The following is a 13,615-nucleotide window of genomic DNA, read 5'->3' as shown; positions in this document are numbered from 1 at the left end:
GTGGGTATTGGTACTGTTCGGATTAAGTGCCACGACAAAGCAGTAAGAATCTTGACTGAAGTAAGACGTATACCAGATTTAAAGAGAAACCTTATCTCGTTGAGCAGTTTGGATTCCATTGGGTGTGTGTACTCAGGTGGAGGTGGAGTTCTCAAAGTTACAAACGGCAATCTGGTTGTGATGAAAGGAAGCAAGGTGAATCACTTGTATCATTTGCAGGGTAGCAATGTTATGGGTCCTTCAATTGGCACAAGCAATTCTGTTTCTGATAATGATAGAATGAAATTGTGGCACATGCGTTTGGGCCACATGAGTGAGCGTGGCATGTCGATTTTGAGTAAACGCGGTTTGCTTTGTAGGGAGCAGACGACCTCGCTAGATTTCTGTGAGCATTGTGTTCTTGGCAAGCAATGCAGAGTCAGATTCAGTACGGGGACGCATTCGACAAAGAGCACACTCGACTATATCCATTCCGATTTATGGGGACCAGCACAGGTTCCATCTAAGGGTGGTGCTCTTTACTTTGTGACGTTCATTGACGATTATTCCAGGAAGGTTTGGGTTTACTTTCTGAAAAGAAAAAGTGATGTGTTTGAAACCTTCAAGAAGTGGAAAGCCCTTGTTGAGAATCAGACAGGGAAGAAGATCAAACGTCTTAGGACCGATAACGGTCTTGAGTTCTGTGGTGGCGATTTTAATGAATTCTGTGCAAATGCAGGTATCGTTCGACACCGTACAGGTTAGGCACACTCCACAGCGAGAATGGAGTGGCGAACGTATGAACAGAACTCTATTGGAGAGAGCAAGATGCATGCTCTCTAATGTTGCCATGGAAAAGGATTTTTGGGCTTAAGCTGTTAACACAGCTTGTTATCTGGTTAATCGCTCTCCTTCAACAGCAATAGAATGCAAGACTCCTTTTGAGATGTGGTCAGGTAAGCCTTGTGATTATTCCAATCTAAAGGTTTTTGGATGCCCTGCTTATTATCATGTTAAGGATGGTAAGTTAGAATCTAGAGCAAAGAAATGTATTTTTGTTGGGTATGCTAATGGGGTGAAAGGTTATCGTTTCTGGTGCCAGGAACCTAACTCACCTAAGTTCATTATTAGTAGGGATGTTACATTTAATGAAATGCATATGCTTGATCAAAGGAAAGTTGTTGATGAGTCTGCAGGAAAACATGAGAGTGATATGAATGAGGTGGAGGTTCAGGTGGAGCTTCTAGAAAAGACCTCTCAGAATGTTTTGAATGAGCAAAATGCTCATGTTGATTCAAGTTCAGATGAGGAAGCTGTAGATGAGGTGGAGCAGCCATACTCTATTGCTACTGGCAGAGAAAGGAGGCAGACCCGGCCTCCTCAGAAATATGGGTTCTCTGATCTGGTGGCTTATGCTCTTACGACAGCAGAAGATATGGGTATTCAGGAACCTTCTACCTATACGGAAGCTGTTACTTGCACAGAATCAGAGAAATGGGCTGTTGCTATGGTTGAGGAACTTGAATCACTTCACAAGAACCAGACTTGGGACTTGGTGCAGTTGCCTAAGGGAAAAAGAGCCATCGGGTGTTAAAGGGTTTTCAAGAAAAAGGAAGGAATTCCAGGTGTTGAAAATGCTAGATGCAAGGCTCGGCTCGTAGCTAAAGGCTACAATCAGAAGGAGGGAATTGATTATGATGAAGTGTTCTCCCCTGTGGTAAAACACACTTCCATTCGTGTGTTGCTGGCTATAGTTGCTCAATTTGACTTAGAGCTTGAGCAACTTGACGTGAAGTCTGCTTTTCTGCACGGCGAGCTTGAGGAAACTATTTATATGGCCAAGCCCGAGAGCTATTATGTAGAAGGCAAGGAAGATCATGTTTGTAAATTGAAGAAATCATTGTATGGTCCGAAGTAGTCACCAAGAATAAGAGATTCGACAGCTTTATGATAGGGAGCGGTTATCATAGGAGCAACTATGATAGTTGTGTCTACTTCAGAAAGGGTTCAGATGGATCCTTTGTCTATCTTCTCTTATACGTGGATGACATGCTCATTGCTGCAAAGAACATGTCAGATACGTTGATCTTGAAGAAATGGCTCAGTGAGGAGTTCGAGATGAAAGATCTGGGTCCTGCCAAGAAGATCTTAGGAATGCAGATTCAAGGGACAGGAAAGGAGGGAAGTTATATCTCTCGCAGAGGAGTTATATTGAGAAGGTACTTGAGAGGTTTGGCATGCAAAACGCTAAGCCCGTGAGTACACCGTTGGCATCCCATTTTAGACTCTCAGCTCTACATTCACCTCAATCAGAAGTCGAGAAGGCTGCGATGTCTCGTGTCCCATACTCCAGTGCAGTTGGTAGTAGTCATGGCCACGGGCCGGTTTTCGCCCGGAACAGGCTCGGAACCGGCCCGGTCAAACCCGGGCCCGGCCCGTTGACCGGGCCCGCGGTTCGGAACCGGAACCGGAACCGGCCCGTGGCCTACGGGCTCGGTTCCGGTTCCAAGTTATTTTTTTTAAAAAATAATAATAATGAAAATTTTTTTTAAAAAAATTTCATTATTTAATTTTTTTTTATAAAACAAATTGAACTCTAATTGCCATACATTGTAAGTGCATTGATCTCCAATTGCAATGCTTGGCTTGGGTGTATTGAACTCTAATTACAAGCTTGGCTTGGGTTTTATAAACAACCCCTTTGATGATCTTTTCCTTCCTATTCGATGTGGGACTCTCGGTTTGCCTTGAACTCCTTCAATATGAGACTCTTGGCTTGTCTTCATGCAAATGCCAAGAGTCTCACATCGAATGGGAATGAAGAGACCATCAAAGGGGTTGTTTATAAAATCCAAGCCAAGCCATGAGCATGTGAAGTTGTATGCCTTTTGTGACTACGATCCTTTGCTAGTTAAGAGCAAAGGGTTCCATTGGACCGCCTAGAACTGGACCGGACCAATGGTCCGGTTCCCGGTTCTATGGTTTGCCGGTCCGGTTCCTAGTTCTAAAATTAAAAGACCGGTCTTACCGGTTCGGTTCCCGGTTCTGACCGGGAACCAATCACCCCTACAATTTTTATTTTTATTGTAATTTATATTAAATAATTCATTATTTCATATTTTTATAGTTATTTATTTTTTTATTTCATAATTTATTTTTTTTAATTTTTAAATTACGAACCGGAACCGGCCGGACCGGAACCGGAATCGGAACCGGAACTGCTAGGGGCGGTTTCGGTTCACACATGGCCACGAACCGGAACCGGCCGGTTCCGAACCGTGGCCATGACTAGTTGGTAGCATTATGTATGCTATGGTATGCACTCGTCCAGACATTGCGCAGGCAGTTAGTGTGGTTAGTAGATATATGGCGCATCCTGGAAAGGTCCATTGGCAGGCAGTGAAATGGATACTTAGGTATCTTAGAGGCTCCGCAGAGTTGGCCCTAGTGTTTGATAGAAACAGTTCCAACGGTACCTCAATCGTGGGATTTGTGGATTTCGATTATGCAGGTGATCTCGATAAGAGGAGATCTTTAACTGGCTATCTTTTCACACTATCTAGTTCGGCTATTAGTTGGAGGTCAACCTTACAGTCGACAGTTGCTTTGTCTACTACAGAGGCAGAGTATATGGCAGCAGTAGAAGCAATGAAAGAAGGTATTTGGTTAAGGAATCTTGTTCAGGAACTTGGGCTCCAGCAGGAAGACAATTCGGTTGTCTTTTGTGACAATCAGAGTGCTATATACTTGATTAGAAATCAAGCATATCATGAAAGGACTAAGCACATCGATGTCAGATATCACTTTATTCGAGAGGCAATTGCTGAGAGAAATATGACGGTAAAGAAAATTGGTACAGGTGACAATCCTGTCGATATGTTGACTAAGTTAGATCCACGCCAACAAGTTTAAGCATTGCTTGAACTTGATTGGCATGCTTGGTTGAGTTTGCCCCTTGTGGGGCTTTGGTGGCGAGGTAAATGACAATTCTACATTTGTTTTTGAAGTGGATATGTTCTTTCGTTGCAGCCCTTGTTTCCTACATCGAGTTAGCTCACGTAGGCTTAGGGATGCCGAGAGAATGTGTTCGGCTTCTTGATTGTTTTATTTTGGGAAATTCAAGCCAAGGTGGAGATTTGTTAAATATGTCTTGAATTATATGTACTCGGTCCTGTTTATCACCCGATCCGACATATTTTTTGTGCGACCCGAAAGTGGAGAAAAAATTGAGATATAGTTCGCGACGCGGAGGGTTGGGCCGATAGGCCCAATTCGTAGCAAGCGAACAAATCTCTATGGCGGTTTGCTCGAGCTGGAGAAAGCGAACAAATGTCTCGATGGTTTCGGGGGCATAGCCTCCGAGAAATTTTTTTGGGGAGCACTATTTATACCGCGGCTAGGTTTTCTCATTGATGTATACAGAGAGAATTTTGTTTTCGGAGAGTTTTGTGATCCGTGAGCTTTTGTCGTTGTTTCGACTTCTGAAAACTGTACTCTCTTTGATTATAATGGAATCTTGTCTTGCCTCGCCCGTGGACGTAGATCACCTTGTGATTGAACCACGTAAATCTCTGTGTTCTGTATTTGTTTTTCCGCGTATGTTTCCAACAGATCAGAAGAGAACGATGAGTCCACAAGGATCGTTGGATGCGATGAGAACCCGAAGGGCGCATAGCTGCTGCATTGTCCCTCCAAGAAGAGGATCCGTCAAGCGGAAAATCATCACCAGTTTCGTCCACGGCATTAAGTTCGTTGCCCATAAGATAAGTCGCCTTCTTCGACGGGACCGTGGAGGACGACCGTAGTCGACGCCGTCTTGCTCTTGTTACAAGCCACGTGTAATGCGCAAGCTTTTGACTACGATCTCGATCGATATATTCCTTCTCCTTGTCCTTTGCAAAGGCCGGTAGAAGTATAGTCGTCCAAGAATTCGGGGGATCATCAATCGGGCGAATGTTTCGTGGGCAAACCTGAAAGAGATCGCATTATTATCATCCCATGGACCCGGCAAATTTTGAGCTCAATTCATGTCAACTATCCTCGGATCACATGAACTTCTAGTGAGATTTCGGTAAGGGCATGCTCCAGTTGCCGAGTATGATTTGGTATCGTTTCAAAGTTTGAAGCTGTACCGAGCTTTGTTGAAGAGATCAGAGAAGACGAATCATCTGCTAGAAGTTGTAACAATCCGAACTATGTGTATACATTTGATTTAACTCATAAATCTTTTTCAAGAATTGCCTTTTATTACATATTGACTGTTTACTCAACCCAACGGTTGGTCTGAGGTCAAAAGAGAAAAATAAAAATGTCCTACCAAATATAAAAACCGAAGAGGGAGAAGAAGAGCACAAGTTTTTTTTTTTTTTTTTTCTTTTTAAGTGAAGTTTTTGTTTTTGTGTTTTCACCCAAAGACAGAGGAGACTTCATGGAAGGGAAGAGTTAGCGCCCGGGGACACCAGAATCAAAAGGTTGAGCATTAGGCCCCGCACAATTGTCTCTCTTTTAGGGGTGTACATGGATCCGATTCAACTGGGGAACCGAACCGAACCGGCCTCCACTTTTACGGAGTATCGGTTCAGTTACTTGTTCCGTGAACATGCAACTGGCGTAGGACTGATTTGATTTCTGATTTCAAGGAATCGGTTGCATCGGTATTGAAAAGCAAACCGATGAAAAATATTTTTTAAAACTACTTTTGTATCCATCAAGAATACAACTATGGCCTTCAATACGAAGAAACCACATAATCACTTAACTAAAATATGTTTTTATTAGTAGAATGGTGCAACTTTTATATTTTATTATAGTAATTTCATTTTTTACACAAAATAAAAAAGTGGGCTGGATTCTTGGTAGAACCAGGAACGAACCAAAACCGGTGATTTCCTTACCAAAAAAAAAAAAAAAAACCAAAACCGGTGATTCTAGAACCAGGTACTAACCCATCACTAAACCAATCACCCGTACTCTCTTCTAGTCATGATTCATTATTATAAGATAGCCTCAGTTTTTGTTTAGATCATAGATATGCTATCTAGGACTTGGTGTAAGAAACAGAATATATTACGAGATTTATGCTCCGTTTGTTTATCAAAAAATGTGATATTTCTGTAAAATATTTTCTGAGAAGTCATTTTTCAGGAAAATGACAATATTTTTCAGTGTTTGGCTAAGACCTGAAAACGAACTAAAAAATATTTTTCGTCCTTTGGTAATGAAAATCTCATTTGATTGGAAATTACTAATATGGATACCGGTCGTCCTACGTGGCACGGCCGCTTTGACATGGACAATTTTGTAATTTTAAAAAATTATAATTTTTAAAATATTTTTTTATTTTCTTTCGTTTCTTTTCCTGCTTCCTCCTCATTTCCCACACTCATTTTCTTTTCCCTCTTTTTTCTCCTTTTTCCAAACAGAGCCTGTTCACTTGATAGAACTAATAAATTAACAATTTCATTGATCCAGAGACTTCTTTTACTGTCCAATTGATCAGTTTAATGAGGAAACGGGCATATGTTTTCTGTACTTACAGAAAGTACTCGTTTTGTTGTAAAACAATTTGTACCGGCATAAGACATACACTATATTCTACTATGATAAAAGGTACTTATATTTGTGACATATCTCATACATCATGTAAGATGCAACTTGCCATTTATCACTCTTGTATGAAACATTTGATGATATCACATCATATTCGTACAAATAAATACTTTTGAATTCTCTAATGCGAATAGAAACGTGTTTAATGACAAAACTGCTTTATAAAGTTTTTAAATTTACATTGTCCTAATTAAATACACATGTTTTTCTCAGTTATAGAAGAGATGGGATAAACTCGGGATAACATTATTTTTAGATGCTATTACTATAATCTTGATTCTTTGACATACTTTTTAGAGAAGTGGCAATATATTTCTGTCCTAGTCCATTATTTTTTTTTGGAACTTTTGCCATGTATATTACTAATAGACAGGGATGATCGGTTTCCGGTCTGGTCCGGTTCCACCTAGGAACTGGGAATCGGATTAGGAGGACATGTTCCTAGTTTCTGGAACCGAGGACCAAACTGCCTGGTCCTGGGACAAGCGACTTCACAATTTTTTCTAGCTCCACTATGAAAACCACGGGGAAGATGAACAGTATAAGAGTGGAATAAAAACAATTATTAACTTCAAGACTTGCATTATGAAAATGCAGCATTCTAAGTACCTCGAAACCTCCTTTGGACTAAATTTTGAGAGCTTTGGAAATGCAATTGGCCATTTGCATAAGAGCCTTTAAGGCCCAAAGGCTTCGGCAAAGCCGAACTGAACGCACCCTTAGCACTAGTACTATAATATTTTGCAATATTTGCCTAAAAAACAGGTGATGCATGTGAACTTGCATCTATGTAAAGACCAACAACAGAAGAACGAATACGTTCTTTCCGCTAATCTTCATAGATCTCCTACAGAATCCAAACCTCAGTTACTTTGTTGTGTCCTCGGTCTGCCGAGTCATTGAAGCTTAGATTTGGAAGAAGGTGCTTATAATATGACTCATTCGTTTGGAACTATAGATTTTAAAATACAAGAGCTTGAAAAGCTTTAACCAACATATACTTTTTTGCAGGACAAAGTCAGGATGAGCAAGGAGCAGTTGGACTATGTGAAGACCATAGTCGACCCAAATCCAAATATGGATCAAAATGGTCAGTCTGTTGGATATAGACAATCCCCTCGGTGGTTTCAACAAGTTTCTAGTGCTGTCATATAATCTGAATGTAATTTCACAAAGGACAACTGGGATTTGATCATGAAACTAGATGATTTCGTGGACAAAGAAGCAAATGGAGATCTCATGCGAAATTAGGCCTCCTGATCCAATTAACTTATCCTGTTCCTCCGGATGGTGCAAACCCATATCCCATAGTTTGTGATTGGACTTCTCAATAGTGTATCGACCGAAAGCAGGGTGGCACAGTCCCCAACCAAGGGAGTGGTTATATCCAGTGTGTCCCCCCCTTACTCCTGACAATGTAGGGTGTCCAGGAATGGCTAGGAGCGGGTTGAGTCCTCATCACCCGCAGAGCAACAACTAATGCTGCCGGATTTTATTTATCTACTCGGCAATTCATCCGGTGACTTCATGGTTGCCATTACACCGGGCCTTGCGTGGATGAAGCTAATGGAGAAAATAATTCTTACAGATCACGTTGTGATGATCTGCAAATTCAGAAGAGGCTTCTAGCTGGTGCTCTTCGAAGTCTGCTCTTGTGTGTATACGCGTTCGTGTGCATTGTAAAAAACAGAGTGACAATAGAAGAGAAAACTCCTCCCTACCTCTCCCAGTCAATGTGAGGTGAAGAAACCTCTGATTTTGTCAGAGGCACGGTTAAAATTGTGTCCTATGATCCTTGTGCTGCATTATACATACAGGTTCTTGTTTCCAGCAATGTAGGTGGGTGGTGGAGAAGAGGACATGTTGGGATTATTTTCTTCCCTTTATTTTTCGATCTTCTTCTCTCTCTGGTGAATAAATCACTTGCATAAGGATGAAATCAACATAAAGATGACTTGTAATGAGTTTATTATTAACAAATGTCATGGAAAATTTTCCAGCCAGATAAATTGCCGAGGATGGTTCATCGACCCATCTTTTTAAAAATTTCGGGAGTTAAGAATTTTAGTTTGTACTTTGTAAAAATCTTGTCGAATTCGAAGAAAAAACGATGAGATTATTGGTAGGCTTCATGGGGATGCTACTTATAAGAACTGAAAGAGACGATTTGGCTTCCCCCTCTAAGCAAGATATTTCCACAAATCTCTTAGTTTCCTCGTTTAAAATTATAGCTGCACATTCTAAAAAGAGATAAGACACTAATTTATCATGGTTTCTCTTCCCAATTAAAAACCCATGAAAAAGATGAGAATCACTTTGAAAGGTTGTTAAGATTATTTGACAAGAGGATCCAAACAAAATCTATCACGCATCATTAATTCTCAAAATCCTCTTTAATGATAACAATAGTAATAGTAATAATATAGTGCGTATAGCCAGACGGTGTAACGAGTAAGTGAAGATTTTTCTTGTAAAAGAGAGAGCAGTAACCACCTCACCAATCTACATGCACCATTAGATCTGCTATATGTCTTTTGAGAACGCTCACGAAACGGACCGTCGTGGGCGTAAGGATTGGTATGCTAAGGAGGGTACCCAGGAAACCGGATAATGTGATATATATACATCCGCTTGAGGGAGGCCAGAGATAGAGAGAGCAGAGCAGAGGGAAATACTCTCCAGGGGTGATTTCTCTTCATCCCGTTGGCGTTTCACGGCGTCCTCCTTAGTTCGTCTCTTAGTGGTTGCTGCCACCGCCGACGGCCGCATCATCGCCGTTGCGCCGCCACTCCTTTGCGCGTCTCTGTTTTTCCGGGCCAGAGAGTTCGAAGCGTCCTAATCTCGAGCCTTCAAACTACACCCGGCGCGAATCGTTGTTGTCGGTGCTTTTCGTTCCGTCAGATTTAGCTACCCGTCGAGGCCTGAAACCAGGTCACTGACTTGGGTACGTTCTTGCTCTGTTTTTTTGTCAAATCGCATCCGCAGATTACGATTACGATCCTAGAAAGCATAAGTCAAAAAAAAAAAAACAAAACCCCCTAAAGAAGCGAGAGAAGCGCTCTCATCATCTAACCGACGCCCATAAGACTCTCTCCTTCCACCTCTCTGTCTCTGTCTCTGTCTCTGTTTATTATATCTTTCGTTGGAAGCCATAGCTGATTTGTTTGATTCACATCCTAGAAAGCTCTCGCTGGTTGTTTGATCTTGCAGACCTCGCCGAGGCATTCGACTGTTCGCAAAGAGTTTTGAAGACCCGTCAGGCTCACCAGAAGCTTCAGCCTCCGTTGAGAAGGGCGGGTCGCAGGGTGGTCGTAGGGCAGCTCGCTCTCTCAGAGGTCGAGACGTTCTGGTGCTCGAATTGGCGGCCGACCTTGGGGACCGGCATGAGCTCTCGCAACGGCGAGGTCATCCATGTCGGCAGATGTTACCCTCCCAATTCACTCAAGGTCGAGTAATCTCTTCTCTCTAACTGTGGTGGTTTTTGATCGCTGAAGTTACGACAGCTTATCAGTGATATCAAGTTATGTGTTAGGCCGAGAGTGTAATTTTTTTGTCGGAGAGTAATAGTGTCCCATCGTCAGAAGTAATGATATGACGAAAGAAATTGTATACAATGGAAAGGTTGTTCAATTGTCAGTCGTATATGCTCTGTGAAATTCCGAGTGGAGATATGCAATGCGTGCGATTTTGCAGGCGACTGATAGCCCTCGCCTCCATCAACTTTCGCTTCCTTCAACTCCATATCAGGACGTTGTAACCACCGCCTACGGTGGCTATTCGTCACTGCCGAGCTGAGCAGGAATTTCCCTGCTCGTCCCTGGTTTTGGAGCGCCATTGTTGAAGAGTTCAAATAGTGGCGGCGATCAACCCCCTCGCAGATTCTCAAGCCTTCTAGATCACCGCCGGTATTGTTTTGTTCAAAGCCGATCGGTCGTCGCTGCAGGTAATCACCTTTTGCTAGATCGAACTGAGTATCTTCTGTTTTAGGTGTATGAGTATGAAAGCAGAGGCTGAGAATCTAGTTCTTGCTAGCTTGAAAATCGCACGTGTCAGAGCTTATATTCGTGATTACGACTTGTCCGTGATAGTTTCAGGTTGAACCGGTTTTGATTTCCACTAATTCGTCATCGTGTTGTTCTCTGTCTCAATGCTCACCAATTGTTTGCTGAAATTTTGCGTTTCTAATGAACATAGCCTCAGATCCGACTGAGATGACCTCGTCCGTTTGATTGATTCACTGTGCTAGTTGCATAGACTAGATGAATTCTTTTGTTAATCACTTTCGAGAATCTCGATTTTAATATGCCTCACACATTTGCATGTGTTAAGCTAAGCTCGGTTCTCCAGAATTATTCTGATAATGTCAATGTGCTGATTCGCGAAAGTTTGATGGTTATCGCTGGAGAATTCATTAGGAATATAATACTGAAATGAAGAATTATATCAATCTTGTGTGAGAGCCAATGAGATATCTCCCGCCTACGCGTTCATCTGAAAGTATTAGATCGCGGATTGTCTTTGCTGAATGTGTCTTCTCTGTGTTACGTGTCGTTTGGGTGAATACATTTCCAGTATATGCATATACATGCGTTCTGTGTCTGCATGTGTTCTGTGTGTATATGTCTTTTCTGTGTATGTACATGACAATTACTTCCGAATACATGGGTTGTGTGATGCGAATACATGAGGTAACGGATGAAGAATGATGAGTGAGTTGAGCAAGAACTAGAGAAAGTCCAAATGGAGGTTTGAAGAGATGTGAGCTTCCTGAACTTTGAGAGTGAAAAGTGTTTCTGGGTAAAAAGGAATAGGAAGATGAGATTCGTGTGTTTAGGGGTTAATCGAATTTCATATGGTTTAGGATGTTACCTTTTTCTTGGTTATTTAGGGTTATTTGATCTCCTGCATAGTACTTCTTGAGATTAAAAAATAAATAAAAACAAAAAGATAGAAATAAAAAGAAAAAAATAGAGCAATAATAAAATTATAAAAAAATTGTTATCGTTTATGTTAAATCTACTTTAAGGGAATAGTTCACCTAAATATCATTGGTGAAGATCTTTAGTAGGACATTTCTGTTAATCAAAATTAAACTTCGATTTCAATTTTAGGTACTTAGCTCACTGGGTTCATGTCTCGGGGTATAATAATGAGGCAGTGTATATTCTTTCCCCGATTTTTATTGGGTCAAGCTCATGGCGGGGTTTGTAATGAGGCCACATCATATACTTTACCCGACATTGCATTGAGTTATTTTTTAGTTTCTTTTTATAACCGCCTTTGATTTGTTGGTTTCGATTCTTTTATGCCGTTTTCCTTGATTGTGATTCGATTATGTCATTTTGCCTAGAGGTCACACATAAAGATCATAGTACACATAAAAATATTGCATGGACACTTAGTTAGAGAAGAACATTTGGGGCTCATAATTGGATAAAGAGTGTGAATGTGAAACTTAGTTGATAATCAATGACATTAGTTATATAACTAGTGTAACCAAGTCTTCGACAAAGTTGTGCCGTAATAAGTACGCCTTCGCCTGTGCCATTGTGGTCTTCATGACCTCCTCTGCAGTCCTCTCTCTCTCTCTACAAACCAAAAACCCATTCCTTTGAGGAAGTTGAACCAGACGCACTCAAAAGCTCATATATTTGTGGGAATCAATTTTCCATATAATGAATCAATCTTTTGCAACTTGGTTCCATCACAAAAAAATAATAATTAAGTTATATCTTAGTCATTGCATTTTTTGTCTAGTTTTATTACTGATAAAAATGATAGATCTATAGCCAATGGTCATCTTTTTAATGTATAGGAAATGAAAAAAAAGTAAAAGAAGAAAAGAAAAAGGAATGCTTATTTTCGGATAACGTAACCAACTTTTTTTCTCCTTTTATTTATCCAAGCAAGTTAACTTCGGATAAAATCCATGGCACATATTATTTCTCATCATTCTTATCTTATAATCATACAAGTTAAATATAATAAATTCAAAGAAAAAAGAGAAGAAAATTGGGCACATAATAATTTTTTTTCAATTCTTGTATATGGTTATGATTTACGTGAGAACTTTGTAATGAGAAATAAGATTTTTTTTGTAATTTGGGTAGACATAGAATACTGAATGGTAACCATTCGTGCTTAGGAGCATTCCAGTAAGAAATTATTCTTTTTATTCGTAATGCGAAACAATTTCTAAGCATTTGAAGGCGTTTGGTAACTGCCCAAAATTTCTATTCTTAGAATAGAAAAAGAACATAAATGCGTTTGGTAACTACACAAAATTTCATTTTATTGATAATATTTTAATAATATTTTGAATTTTTTAATATTTATTTCTTTTTTTTTCTTTCTTTCTTTCCCTTCTCTTCCTTGGCCAAGGCTGGTCGCTGGCGCTGGCGACCGGCCATAGGCCAGGGCCGGCGAGGTCGGCCTCGCCTTGGCTGGGCGAGGCCTCGCCGTCGCGGCCGTGAGCCGCCCTCGCCGGCCCTGGCCTACGGCCGGTCGCCAGCGGCCTGTGGCCAGTCGCCGGCGGGCCGAAGAGCAACAACAAACCAAAAAAAAGAAGAAAATGAAGAAGAATAAGAAATAGAAAAATTGTTCTAGAATAAAGAAGCTACTTTTTTTTGCTTCTTGATTTTGTTCCAAAACTGATTCTGAGACCAATTTTTTGCAAAATTGTGCCCGGGCACAAAAAATTTAACAAACGGATTTCTGCTCCCAAACTGATTCTGGGAACAAAAGAACATAAATTTTTACTATTTGGCAAAGTGCCAAACAGGCCCATAGAGTGATTAGCGAAGCAGTGGTATACTTATAGAAGAACCTGAAGATAGCCAATGTGTAGGTGAAATCCTGACGGGTATACTCCTTTCTATTGGGCCATTTTGCTTGTGTCAGCGTCAGCTAAGCCCTCATGATTGCCATCTACATCGGTGAGGTCTTCCCAGCCTTCTCCGGCGGCTTCCTCGCCTCCTTCCCTAAGGTATTCACTCATTTTATTTTCTCTTTTTTCCTAATTTTATAG

The 13,615-nt window shown here is 40.8% G+C and overlaps 1 long non-coding RNA gene across 1 annotated transcript; it reads left to right on the top strand.

The window, feature by feature from the left end:
- The first annotated feature begins 8,470 nt into the window (after positions 1–8,470).
- Positions 8,471–10,736, top strand: LOC130139147 (uncharacterized). Its single transcript, XR_008817369.1, has 3 exons — positions 8,471–9,532; positions 9,799–10,034; positions 10,282–10,736. It is a non-coding gene; the product is annotated as an uncharacterized LOC130139147 (long non-coding RNA).
- The last annotated feature ends 2,879 nt before the right edge of the window (positions 10,737–13,615 follow it).

This window comes from Syzygium oleosum, unplaced genomic scaffold, assembly GCF_021117445.2.
Source record: "Syzygium oleosum isolate NSW1041296 unplaced genomic scaffold, Sole_v2.1 Sole_v2.10, whole genome shotgun sequence".
NCBI lineage: Eukaryota > Viridiplantae > Streptophyta > Magnoliopsida > Myrtales > Myrtaceae > Syzygium > Syzygium oleosum.
The sequence above is the reverse complement of the archived record's forward strand: the minus strand, read 5'-3'. Positions and strand labels throughout refer to the sequence as shown.